This window comes from Microcaecilia unicolor, chromosome 5, assembly GCF_901765095.1.
Source record: "Microcaecilia unicolor chromosome 5, aMicUni1.1, whole genome shotgun sequence".
NCBI lineage: Eukaryota > Metazoa > Chordata > Amphibia > Gymnophiona > Siphonopidae > Microcaecilia > Microcaecilia unicolor.
Window position 1 is genome coordinate 169223016 of NC_044035.1, and position 13963 is coordinate 169236978.

Sequence of the window (13963 nt, forward strand, 5' to 3'; positions counted from 1 at the left end):
TCAGTTTTCAGCATAAGCCTGCTGCAGACTGCCAAGGTGGAAAGAAGTGTTTTCCCACCAGCTGAGATATTTTTTTCATGTGTGTATTGGGGGGGGGGGGGGGGGGAGGAGAGCACTTGGTGCCCACCCACTTCTTGGCCAGGCCCACCCAAAATCTGTTGTCTGGCTACGCCCCTGTCATGAAACCTACATGCAAGCTCTGCAACACTTCTCAAACACCACCCACAGAGCCCCAACTATCCAAACTCCAGCATTTTATTACTGTCAACGTGCCTGAACCATCCACCCCCCATACTCAACTATACAACCGGGTTTTATCATTTTTACACTAGCATTTTAAATCCTAATCCATGTTACACAACTCAAACACACTTCAATCATCTGCATTTGTGTACCATCATGACCCCCCCCAACCCGCATTAATCTCTGCATCATCATTACCCAAATATCTTCATTTCATCCAACATTTAGCTGTGCAACACACCACAAATGTCAACTATATCATCCTCGCAGATCAACCACCACAAATCAATCATTCATGCATCTTAACAATCTAGCCTAAAGCCTTCACACAGCTCTACAACACACATTGTCCTCTGGATATCTATACTATTCTTTTTTAAATTTTCATTCAACATACACTCATATGCACCTCAATTCTGTCTTCCCATAAGCTAGACATTCAATTCTGCAACACAACTCCATTACCATCCTATATAATAATTTATACTTCCAACGTTCTCTGGCTGGCTGGCTTCATAACATCTCCTGACGTCAGCAAGCCTCCAGCATTCCCTTTCCTCTCACTGTCCTGCCCTCGCATAAAGACATAATGATGTCATAGGAGGGCAGAACAGTGAGAGGAAAGGGAACGCTGGAGGCGAGCTGACGTCAGGATGTTATGAACGGAACGGAAGCCAGCCAGTCAGAGAACGTTCAGGTACAAATCGCTGGACATTGAGGGGAGGAGAGAATCGCGGGACATCGAGGGGAGGGGAGGGCAGGGCAGAGGAGAATCAAAGGACATGGATGGGATGGGAAGAGAGGAGAGGAGAGAATCATGGGACATGGATGGGAGGGCAGGGAAGAGGAGAATCGCTGGACATGGAGGGGAGGGCAGGTGAGAGAGAAAAATACGCTTATGCGAGAGCCTTCCTAGGGCCCGTTTCACTGACGATGAAACGGGCTTGGTTCCACTAGTTTATACATATTCCAGTCTCAATCTTAAACCCTCACAGAGGCCCAGATGCATCAACCATACGTAAAAAATTACAAACGTTAAAGTCCGAACCGAATTTAAAAAAACGAACAATGCTCAAAAAAAACAAGTTGCACAAGTTTGGTGCGGATTTAAAAAGTACAATGTATCAATGATTTGTAATTCTGTTCAGTAATCGGCCCTTAAATCATGCGCGAGCAGCCAAGCGTTATGCTGGCTGCTCTGCGCATGCCAGAACCGTCAGAACAACAACAACAAAACCCCCACAAACACGTGGCTCCCCGCTCCATCACTGAAAAAATAAACATACCTTAAAAAGGATCGGAGGGGGCAAAGGCGCTCATCAGAAGCGTCCTGTATGGATGGCCTTGCCTCCCCCCCCCCCAGATCGCCGCTGTTCCACGCTTCCGCCCTTCACTAAATTAAAAACTGAAAATAAAAAGTTAAACTTTAGCAGCGCCGGGGCCCCCTCCCTTCCTCTGTTGATCTTCTTCTTTTCCCAACACTGCTCCGCCTCCCGCCATCCTCCGGCCCTTGCTCCGCCCTCCCCCGAGTTCATCGCCGCCGTTCCCCTCTTCCAAAGGACCCCCCCCCTCCACCTTACCGGCCGTGCAGCGCCTCTCACCTTTGTGTGAAGGCGCTGCACGAGATGAAACAACGGATCGTCACTCCCTTCTGCCTCCACAGACGTCTCTCTCCTTCTTCCTGTGCACGCCCTCCTCTGATGTAGGAAACTTACGTCAGAGGAGGGCGTGCACATGAGGAAGAAGGAGAGAGACGTCGGTGGAGGCAGAAGGGAGCGACGATTCGTTGTTTCATCTCGTGCAGCGCCTTCACACAAAGGTGAGAGGTGCTGCACGGCCGGTAAGGCGGAGGGGGGGTCCTTTGGAAGAGGGGAACGGCGGCGACGAACTCGGGGGGGGGGGGGGCGAGCAAGGGTGGAGGATGGCAGGAGGCGGAGCAGTGTTGGGAAAAGAAGAAGATCAACACAGGAAGGGAGGGGGCCCGGCGCTGCTAAAGTTTAACTTTTTATTTTCAGTTTTTAATTTAGTGAAGGGCGGAAGCGGGGAACAGCGGCGATCTGGGGGGGGGGGGGGGGGGCAAGGCCGTCCATACAGGACGCTTCTGACGAGCGCCTTTGCCCCCTCCCGATCCTTTTTTAAGGTATGTTTATTTTTTTAGTAATGCAGGGGAAAGTGGAGAGCCAGTGTTTGTGGTGTTTTTATTTTTTTTTTCTCACTTTTCATGTTTAAACATGCCAGCTTTGATTTTTCTGGTACAGGGGGCAGCGGAGAGATGACAGCTCAGGTCTTTACGACTGCTCTGACCACACATTAAATATGTTGCGGAAAATGATTCGATGTAATCGTCGGTATTGTTAGTGCATCCCGAATCGCCCACATTACAATGGTAGTTACACTGTTTTCGTTAGCTGCTTGCTTCGTTGGAAAAAGGCCTTTAATGCATGCAATGGTTGGGAATTTCGTTCGTTAAAGGGTTGTTAGAGGGTCGTTAAGGTTTAGTGCATCTAGCCCAGAGTCATTACCTTTCCACATTCAATACTGCCAGACTTATTGTTCATACCTACAATGCAACTCAGAGAGATACCCCCCCCCTGTCCAATCACTCATACACTGCCGATAATTAAACAATCTAATGCACCCAAAATCAATTTAATACAGATCAGAAGATAAGCAAAACCTAAAGAATAGTAGGAAGAGCTTTGCCTCCTGCAGAAGCAATTAGATAGAAAAAGCTAAAGAGCAGCTGAATAAACCACTTCTTCTGTTACCCTCTTGTTCTACTTTTTGTCTTTTATGATCTGTTTTTTTTCTTTTGGTTTGCTATTTCTGTGGCAGATCTTTGCCTTTTTTTTGTTTTTGTCTGCCACCTGCTCTACATACATTATGATGTTGGTTGATTTGGGTTCAGAAATTTCAAGTCCTGCAGTGAAAAACTCCAATGGAGCATACTGCTCATTGGTATACTACAGATTTCAGAGGAAGAAAAATATGCCTTTTTGCTTGACCTGGTGCATAAATCTTCATTACTGGAAGATCAAGTTCCCTATACGGTGGAAATGACTGAAAATAAGCAGACCATCGATGAAACTAAACCAAAATTTTTTTTCCAGAGGTGGTTTTCGCAGCAATGATTTACCTGTATGAACGTTTACTAGTCCAGCAGCTTTACATGCTGACCATACCATCAGCTCGTTCAGATACTGATGCATAGTGCCTTGTCAGCCATTTTGCTGACAAGGTTGACAGCTCAAAACTTCCCACTAAAGCATTAAGTACTGACCCATAGATACAAGGCCTTCCTCTTTTGAAGATTTTTTTTATTTTTGCCTTTCAGTACTTCATGTTAAAATCCTTCAGTAAATGACCATTACATGTACTCAATCTCAATAAAATCCTGCATGACACAGAAATTTTTTTGAAAGTCCATTGCCCAAAGGATTTTTTTACCAGCATTTCAAAAGTGTGCTTATTTCTGTGCCTTGAACATCAGAAACAATTGCCTTATTTCAATTTTCCCTTTTGTGAATTTGAACAGGTATATAGATAACTACAATAATTTCTTGATGAACATATCTGGGATTTGAGATAGCACAGATTTCATCCAAGTCATAGTTCTGAAACTGTTTTAAGTGGTTAATTCTTTCTTTAAGCACAAGCAGGCCATATTCTCACATGTTCATCCACATCACCTGGTGCACAGCTTAAACAAGCAAATACAGCTTTAACAGCACACGCAGCGTCCACACCACGCATGTGTGCCTTACCACCCACCACAAGAGCATGGGACCATCAACCTCTTCTCATCCGCAGTGAGGAAAGTGCACGATTGTCCGCATGCCTCACAGCGTCTAGTGCATGAGCACTATTTTTCGGGTTTTGTGTCTTCCCTTCAGGGGTTTTTCTCCCTGACTTTTTTGTTTTCTTTTCTTCTGAAAAGTTCCTCTCCCTTCCTTAATGCTTTAGTTCGATTTTCCACTTTTAAGTATTCTTTATTTTTGACATGCTTGGCAGGCCCTCTTAGGCCACTCACTCATTCTTGGTGTCTTCAGTGTTTGGGGCCTGAACATACCCCTTTCCAGCTGCATTCCTTGCCTTTGTATGAAGAAAAGAACCCTGATGGCCAGAGAGGCACAAAGAGAAAAAGGTTTTGGAGGCTCGGTCCCGAAACCTCAGCAATAGTATCGATGGCGGTCTCGATGCTGCGAGTTGAATCAACATCAGTCCTTATGGCTGAGAGGTCTATCTTGGATACTGGAAGTGGACGTGCATTGAGTTAGCATCGGACCACTTTGAAGTGACATGGGGATGCTCATCTGCATCAATTTGCGGTCTCAATGTTGGGAGTTGCATCAACAACAATCTGTATGGCTGAGAGGTCTATCTTGGATACTGGGAGTGGACGTGCATTGAGTTAGCATTGGACCACCTTGAAGTGACATGGGGATGCTCATCTGCATTGATTTGCGGTCTCAATGTTGGGAGTTGCATCAACAACAATCTGTATGGCTGAGAGGTCTATCTTGGATACTGGGAGTGGACATGCATTGAGTTAGCATTGGACCACCTTGAAGTGACGTGGGGATGCTCGTCTGCATCAAGGAACATCGATGACCGACATCAGGCAAAGGGCCAGGAAGCATCAGCAGCGATACCCCCTGACGCACTGTGCCGGGAGCTCCAGGACACCAAGGGATTTGGTCCCTGATAAGCATCAGTGCTGGGAGGCCCACTCCCCCTCCATACAGGAGGCAACGATGCGCGAGTCTCCATGCAGCCAGGACCTGGCATCTGTCTCGACACTTGTAGTTCAGTAGTATGTCTCTAAATGACACACCAGCCTTTCCCAATGGCCCCTCTTAATGGAGAAAACAGAGAAGGGGTGGGGAAAATAGGCTCTATTCAAACAATGGGGGAGACGTATGGATGTGCAAATATTCTCGAGATTTTTGCATCGCCACTCGCTTGCTCTTAAGGAGGAACTGTGCATTCCTTTATGCTATTATCTTCCTGAGTGTTATCCATCAACCATTGAATACTCCTTTGGAAGAAAGGATGTGTATCCTTAGTGCTTTTTTCCCAGTGTGCCAATCACCTTAAAGACTGAAACACTTCCGGAAGACTCCTGAGGAAGGTGCTACAGCGCCGAAACATGGCTGTGTTGAGTCACCTATTCACAATAAATATCATTGTTTTAACTAATCCATACGTCTCCCCCATTGTTTGAATAGAGCCTATTTTCCCCACCTCCTTCTCTGTTTTCTCCCTTTTGTCCTGTGGGAATCAAGTGCATCTCCACACTCCGTGTGGTTTTTCTTTGACCCTCTTAATGGAGCGCATCGGGTCATGCTCCATGAGCACTTGGCAAGTATTTTACAACAGTGTGGGGTGCTTGCACCAGCCATGCTTCTTGCTGGTGACCCGCAGGACCCTCAGCCTGTGGTGAGGTCTCAGATGCTGGTGTACCATGCGACACCAGTGTCAACAGTTGTGATTCATACTTTTTATTTAATTTTAAATTTTTAACATCCTTGTTAATTGAAATACAGCCATAATAACAAATAGAACAAACATTATTCATTATTCAAATATAACTAAATTCTGCTTCCTTAGACCACAACATATACAAGAGGCTTAGGGGGCGGCTTAAACGTGAGAAGATTTAACATATAATAATCAATATTGCTATGCGGCGTAAAGTTCCCTTAATTAATATTGATGTTATTTCAGTTGTTTTGAGTCAAGAAATGATTTTAAATGCTCTGCCGCATAAAAAACATATTTAACCTGACCCAACTTAACAATACACTTAACAAGGGGTAAGCTAAAAAAAAAAAAAGTACCACCTATTTCCAAAGTTCTTGCTTTCAATGGTAAAAAAGCTTTCCTCCTTTGTTGACTGGGTTTAGTCACATCGTGAAAGATTTGAACTTTAACCCCACCAAAACAGGTTTTCAAATTTTTAAAATACAATCTCATAATATTGTTTAAATCCTGTTCAAATATTAAAGAAACTATCAAAGTAAGTCGAACAGTTGTTTCATCCAAAGATTGTTCAAGAATAGCTGAGATATTCTCCAAATCAGTATTCTCCACTCCTTGCTTTTTTCTTTCTTCCTCTTTGGGATTCAAAATATAGTACACTTTATTAACAGGGGGAATCGCTTCAATGGGTATTTTAAGTTCCTCATTCATATATCTTTTAAACATCTCATATGGTTTTATCCCAGGAAGTTTAGGGAAATTTAATAGTCTTAAATTCAGTCTTCTACGGAAATTTTCAATCAGTTCTACTCTTCTACGGATTTCCAAATTGTCTTTAATCGCTGTTTGTTTGAAATCATTTAGGTCATCTAACCTTCCCTTGAAGAGTAATCAATTTCCCAGTTATTTCTTCTTTTACAGAGTCGACTTTCAAATTTATTTCTTGCAATTTGGAGTTGAAGGCACTAACCTCTCCAGATGTATGTTGAAGAGTTACATCAATTTTATTCAGTTTCGCTCAAATCATCTCCAGACTTATCTCCCTCACTTTCTCTGAGGTTCCAGCCTCAGTCCACGGCATCTTCTGTAGCGATACCAGACCCTCGCTAGGAGTTGCACCTTCAACACTTCTGATAAGGCGGTCTTCTCCTTCGGACATCGCTAATGATGCCGGGCAGGGAGGTCTCATCAATGGTGGTGATAGGGAAACTTCTCCCAGCGGGATTTCTGCTTCCCCAGAGAACCCCGCTATGGGATCTGCTTCCCCAATATTACGGGAAACTGGCACGAAAAAGCATTCGAGTCCCGCCGGGTTCGGTGTTGAGGTCGAGGCAGGTGGGGGCACTGCTCTCACCGACCCCTTCCGTTTAGTATGTGAGATTTTAATCGAAAATAATTCTGCTTTCCTCAAGCGAAGCAAGAGCGTTTTCCCGTGCAGCTTGTCACGCCGCCATCTTGTTCCGCCCCCCGTCAACAGTTGTACATGTAGGTACCTCAACGTCAGTTGAAGAGCCTTACACCTCTTTAATCTTTCCTCATATGGGAGGAGTTCCATCCCTTTTATCATTTTGGTTGCTCTTCTTTGAACCTTTTCTAAATTCACTATATCTTTTTTGAGATATGGCTACCAGAATTGAATGCAATACTCAAGGTGAGGTTGCACCATACAGTAATACAGAGGCATTTTTAATATTCTTGGTCTTATTTTACATCCCTTTCCTAATTCCTAGTATCCTGTTTGCTTTTTTTGGCCACCGCCGCACACTGGGCAGAAAATTTCAGAATATTGTCTACGACACCTTGATCTTTTCTTGAGTGCTAACTCCTAAGGTGGACCCTAGCATTGGGTAACTATGGTTCAGATTATTTTTCACAATGTGCATCACTTTGCATTTGTCCACATTAAATTTCATCTGCAATTTGGATGCCCGGTCTTCCAGTTTCCCAATGTCTTACAGGGAAGCTCAGGAAAAGGTAGGGGACTTCAGTAGGTGTTTTTTCTTTCAACCTGTGAGTGGCTGGAAAACACCATCACCATTCCTCAGTTACAGCTCTATCTCTGCCTAGAAAGCATGATGGAAGTCAAGGGACTGATTCCATGTGTGAGATGTCTGCAGATTGAATCCCTCATGAAAGAAGTGGAGAAACTGAGGGAGGAGACAGTGCGGCTGAGAAGCATCTGTGACAAATGAAAAATACATAGATAAAATGTTTCTTGAAGCATCAAGGATCTCCAGCACAGGGGAAGCAGTTGTGCTGAAAGAGACACAGATCACCAGACCCTGCAGAATTGATACCTCAACTCCATCCCTTGAACTGAAGAGCTGGTATGCAACACTAGATGTAGAGGTGGTGAGAACATTTCAGGAACAGGAGCAGGGCCGCTGAGAGACTAGGCATGGCCCGGGACAGACCGCCCCGCCTCCGCTGCTGCCCCCGTTGCTCCCTCCGCCACTGCAGTCCGCGGTCTCACCTGCCTGCCTCCACGGCTCCGGGCCCCCTGCATTCAAGGTGGCAGTCGCAGATCGCCTCTCTTCTGGCCTTCCCTCCCTGTGTCCCGCCCTCGTCTGATGTAATTTCCAGTTTCCGAAAGGGCAGAACATAGGGAGGGAAGGCCAGAAGAGAGGTGATCTGCAACTGCTGCTTCGAATGCAGGGGGCCCGGAGCCAAGGCAGGCAGGTGAGACCGGGAACTGCAGCGCAGGTGGCCTGACCCCGGTGGCAGGCCGCCCTTGGAGGCCAGGGCCCGGGGAATTTTGTCCCCCCTGCCCCCCCCCCTTGGTGGCCCTGAACAGGAGGAAGCAAAGTTCAAAACCTCCAAGGTTGCTGATCAGTGACTGCTAGAAAGTGAAAGGTAGTGGTGGTTAGTGATTCCCTTTTGATAGGTAATCATGAACCTATCTGCCAACCAAATGTGATGAGCTGGGAGGTGTGCTATTTACATGGTGCTAGGTTCCAAATAATACAAAACAGCATTGCTACTCAAAACACAAACTCAAATGTCCGAGTGGGTGCCCACCTGGGCAATAGTGACCATCAAACGGTTTGGTTTGATATGACGGCTGTAGTGGAGGGCGGCCACTCAAAACTCAAAGTCCTGGATTTCAAGCGTGCTGACTTTACTAAAATGGGGGAGGGGTGAGGCCCCTGAGGAAGGAGATGATGGGCTGGGAGGAAGTACAAGAAGTGGAAGGACAGTGGTTAAGGCTAAAAGAAGCTATAAATAAGGCCACGAACCTTTATGTAAGGAAAGTAAATAAAGCAAGAGAAAAAGGAAACCGATATGGTTCTCCAAACAAGTGGCTGAGAAAATAAAGGCTAAAGAGTTGGCGTTCCAGAAATACACAAAAACTCAAGAACAGGAACACGGGGAGGAATACCGGATGACACTGAAAGAAGCCAAGAGAGAGATACATCTGGCGAAAGCGCGAGTGGAAGAACAAATGGCTAGAAATGTAAGGAGGGGTGACAAAAATTTCTTCAGGTATACTAGTGAAAGGAGAATGACTAAAAAGGGAATTGTAAGACTAAAAGTTACTGCGAACCGCTATGTAGATAGTGATGAAGAAAAAGCAAATTTGCTAAATAGATACTTCTGTTCTGTTTTCACGACCGCGATGGACTGGAAAAAGTACAAATGAAAATGGAGCGGATACAGCATCATTTACAGAAGAGAGTGTGTATGAACAACTTGTAAAGCTAAAGGTGGACAAAGCCATGGGACCGGACGGGATCCACCCCAGGATATTGAGGGAGCTCAGAGAGGTTCTGGTGGGTCCTCAAAGATTTGTTTAATAAATCCTTAGAGACGGGAGAGGTTCCGAGGGACTGGAGAACGGCGGAGGTGGTCCCTCTTCACAAAAGTGGTGATAGGGAAGAAGCTGGAAACTACAGGCCGGTAAACCTCACTTCAGTTATTGGAAAAGTAATGGAAGCGATGCTGAAGGAAAGGATAGTGAATTTCCTGGAAGCCAATAAGTTGCAAGATCCCAGACAACATGGTTTTACCAAAGGGAAATCGTGCCAAACGAATCTCATTGAGTTCTTTGATTGGGTGACAGGAGAATTGAATCAGGGACGAGCTATGGACGTAATCTACTTAAATTTCAGCAAAGCTTTTGACACGGTTCCCCACAGAAGGCTTTTAAATAAACTGGATGGGCTGCAGATAGGATCCGAAGTAGTGAACTGGATTAGGAACTGGTTGACAGACAGACGCCAGAGGGTGGTGGTGAATGGAGTTCGCTCGGAGGGAAAGGTGAGTAGTGGAGTGCCTCAAGGATCGGTGCTGGGGCCGATTCTGTTGAATATTGTTGAATAAAAGCATAAAAATGTTGAATAAAAGCATAAAATAATAGAAGTGGAAAGCTTCAAAGATCATGCAGAACAAGCTGTTTCAACACTAAACTAAATCTCCTGAGACATGAGGCCCACATCAGCCAAAGGCAGGCTCCAGAAAGTCTGTGGGATAATGGGAACCAGATGCAGCATATGTTCTGCTGTAGGATTTATGGTATGGTACAGCCTGCAAGCACGTGATATCAGGAGAAGATTATAAGGAGAGTGGAACAAAGAAATAAGTAAGCATTTTGAATTTTTCTCTCTCTGTATATAGCATTCTGATTTCGTTGCTTTACATTGCTTTGTTTTACTCATTCATTCTGGCTTGTATATTGCTTATCAAGAAATGCTTCCTGCAATAGCCCATTGAGCTATTCAGTACAATTGTAAATAAACTGTTTATATTAAATATGAAATTCGTCTGGCGTTCTCTACAAAAGTGGCGGCATCCTTTTATACAAAAGTGGCGAGCCAGCCAGGAGTAGGCCGCACACGGAAAAGAGAAGGCGAGACGAAGGACAAATTAAGTTGTTGTTAATGAAGTTTTTTACAGGATTGAAAGCAAAGCAAGCGTTGTTTAAACCTGATGATTTCTGTGCTCCACTGATGTGGGATTGATCAAACTACTGACGTGGACATACAGGTGATAACTCCTGGGCTTGCTAAAAAGAGAAATAAGAAGACGCGTGAGTAAGCTTACACTGTGGCCTTATTACCGATATATTTGTTTAGCTTTGTAGTTTTCTTTTTTGTATATTTTCTTTGTTTAAGTGCATTAGTATATTTTTGTAGGTTGTGGCTCTATAGGAGAAATTGTAATAGTCAGAATAAAATGAAAGGGAAAGGAGCAGATAAGAAAGAAAAGCCTCCTGTATATGCTATGTATTTAGATTTAGATAGTTCAAAAAAATGCTCCCCTTTGCAGCATGTCATAGAATTATTTCCATTAGAAAAAAAACAGATTGAAAAAATACATGACAAATGGGTCAAATATGATGCAAAAGATTCTGTTTTGAGCTGGTCTCAGGATGGATCGTTTGATCGTCCAAAATTATTATCTCTCCTGACATATATACAAGAAAATAAGAAAAAGAAGAACAGCTTAGAAAAGCATCTTACAATTTGGAATTTATTTTCTGTTGCAGCAGATCTTTTTCATGCAGATGTAGAAAAAATACAGCGAGAACAGGAAAATCAGCCTTTGGTTCAGCCTGAAGGTTGAGGAATGTCATCTGTTTTTGATTTCTCGGTGTTTGGCTGTTAAAGGTTAGAAAGGTCAGGAAGAACTGAAATTTTCTTTGTTCCTTTTAAAAGATTGTTTTAGATTAGATTTAAATAAGTTTGATTTTGTCTTATAAGGTGATCTCTGTTTATTTTAAAATATGTGTTATTCTGTTTCTAGTTCTCTATGTGGAATGTCTTTGCAATTTAACTTTGTTTTTTTTAAGTGAGATTCCTGCAGTGTTAAGAGATCATCTGGCTTGAATTAGTCACAGTCCTAGCTAGTTCTGTGTGTAGGGCTAATAGGTGAAAGAGGTGATTTAAAATCTTTAATAACATCTGAACAATATGATTTGTCAGCAATTTGGTCACTATGCTTCAGAATGTTATCAGAATGCAGGAATGCCCCAAGTACAAATGCAGACGCAGCAAGGATTGGTGCCACAAGTAGTGGGGATACCTGTGAGTGCCCCGCAGACTGCAATGCAGCAGCCGGCGACGCAATCACAGGGACCAGGGGCTGTAGTACAGAGACAAGGCACTGTAAATGCCTTTCCAATTTGGCAGAATATTCCAGACCAATGCTATTGACTGGAAGCAAACCCGTGTCAGGAAGAGGGAATGATTTTCAGATTAGACACAAGGGAACCCTTTATTACATTGACAATTGGCAAATATGGAACTCCTGTGAGATTTTTGATAGATACAGGGGCGAGTACCTCTGTGTTATGTGCAAAACCACTGGGAGTTAAGCTTTCAAATCAGTATAGAACAACAGTGGGATTTACGGGGATAGAACAAAGAAAAAGGCTAACAGAACCGACTCTGGTGCGATTGGAATGCCAACCGCACGGTTCAAGGGAGGCTGTGGTACCCTTCTTAGTGGCACCTGATTGCCCAGTAAATTTGTGTGGTAGAGACTTATTGTCTCAATTAGGATTGTGTTTAGATTTTGGAAATAAAGAAATACCAAGTTTGCTCACTATGGTCCAACAGTTGAATAATGAAAATAAAGTAAGGGTTATGGAAGAATTACCACAACATATTTGGAGTACAAGTGATTCACCATATGGACTAGCCGTAAATGCAAAACCCCATAAGATAGAATTAATAGAAGGGGCAAAGGGGCCGAAGCAAGACCCTTACCCCATACGACCTAAATTAGTATCCAAAACCCTGGAACACATTGGTAAATTATTGAAATGTGGTATTATTGAACCTTCAGTATCCCCGTATAATACCCCATTGTTTCCGGTCCCAAAAGGAGAAAACAATGTAAGGATAGTACATGATTTAAGAGAGCTAAATGAGGTTACAAAAAATCAATTTCCGATTTGTGCAAATCCTGCTACACTTCTGCACACTCAGAATATATATGCATATAACACTGTTATTGACTTGTCTAATGCATTCTTTTCAATACCTCTTCATCCAGAGTCTAGGGATTTGACGTCATTTATAGTACAGAATGAGGCATACAGGTGGACTAGGATGCCTCAAGGCTTTACTGATAGTCCATCGGTATTCTCAAAACAACTAATGATGGATTTAAAGGATTTCAGGAGTCAATTGCCTGACACGGTGTCATTGTTTGTCTATGTAGATGATATTCTACTGTCTGCTGAGACTGAAGCAGAATGCCTAGATTGGACTAGAAAATTATTTTTGTTATTAGGAGAGTTAGGATATAAATGTAACAGGGAAAAATGTGTTATAGCTCAGTCTACTGTCACCTTTTTAGGACAAAATGTTTCAGCAGAACATAAGGTCATTATACCGGAGGTTATATCTATTTTAAATGAGACCGGTACCGCAAACAGTTACCCAGTTACGTGCTGTTTTGGGAATGTTAAATTACTGCAGACAATGGATACCAAATTATACACAAAAAGTAATGAGACTTTATAAACATTTGAAACTGCCCGCAGCCACACCAAAGAATACATTAATTGTATTGGAAGAGCAGGATAAGATAATATTGGCTAAGATTGTGAGGGATTTGTTATCTCCAGGACCTTTAGCAGTAATAGATATACAATCACCTGTGCATCTATGGGTAAAAGACATGGGAAATAGTTGGGCAGCTATGATTAATCAAAACAATGAAGTAAATGCACCAGTAGCTTTTTTGTCAGGCTCTTTTAATCATGTGGAGAAGGGAATGAAAGAAATACCAAAGTTACTGACAGCTAATGTGGCAGCAGTAGGTAAATGGAGAGCACAAATGCCTTTTGTTCCTATTGTAATACATACCAACCACACGATTAAAACGCTGTTGAGCCCTAGCCAAACAGCATTGACAGCCACTAGATTTGGAAAATATCAAGCAGTACTTTTAGGACAAGATATAAGAATAATACCATTAACTAAAGAACAGAGAAATAAGATAGATCTGCTTTTTCCTGTCGATCAAGAGATTGAGATTGATACTATAGAAATCCCTACATTTCACTGTCTTACTTTTGAACCCTTATCTGATGGGTTAATATGGTTTACAGATGGAGCTTGTGAAAGGACTGTTGCAGGCTTTGCCTGCGTGCAGGTAGATGAGAATCTAAGAAAGATAATGCAAGTACAATATAAAACCCCTCCTGATCAGACTGCACAGCATGCTGAACTTTTAGCCGTTATTACAGCCTTACAACACACTGATATGACTCAAAATGTCACTATATATA

At 43.2% G+C, this 13963-nt stretch overlaps 1 protein-coding gene across 1 annotated transcript in view; it reads right to left on the reverse strand.

The window, feature by feature from the left end:
- Nucleotides 1-13963, reverse strand: part of CSNK2A2 (casein kinase 2 alpha 2) — a 244649-nt gene that overhangs the window by 20574 nt on the left and 210112 nt on the right. The window lies entirely within an intron of this gene.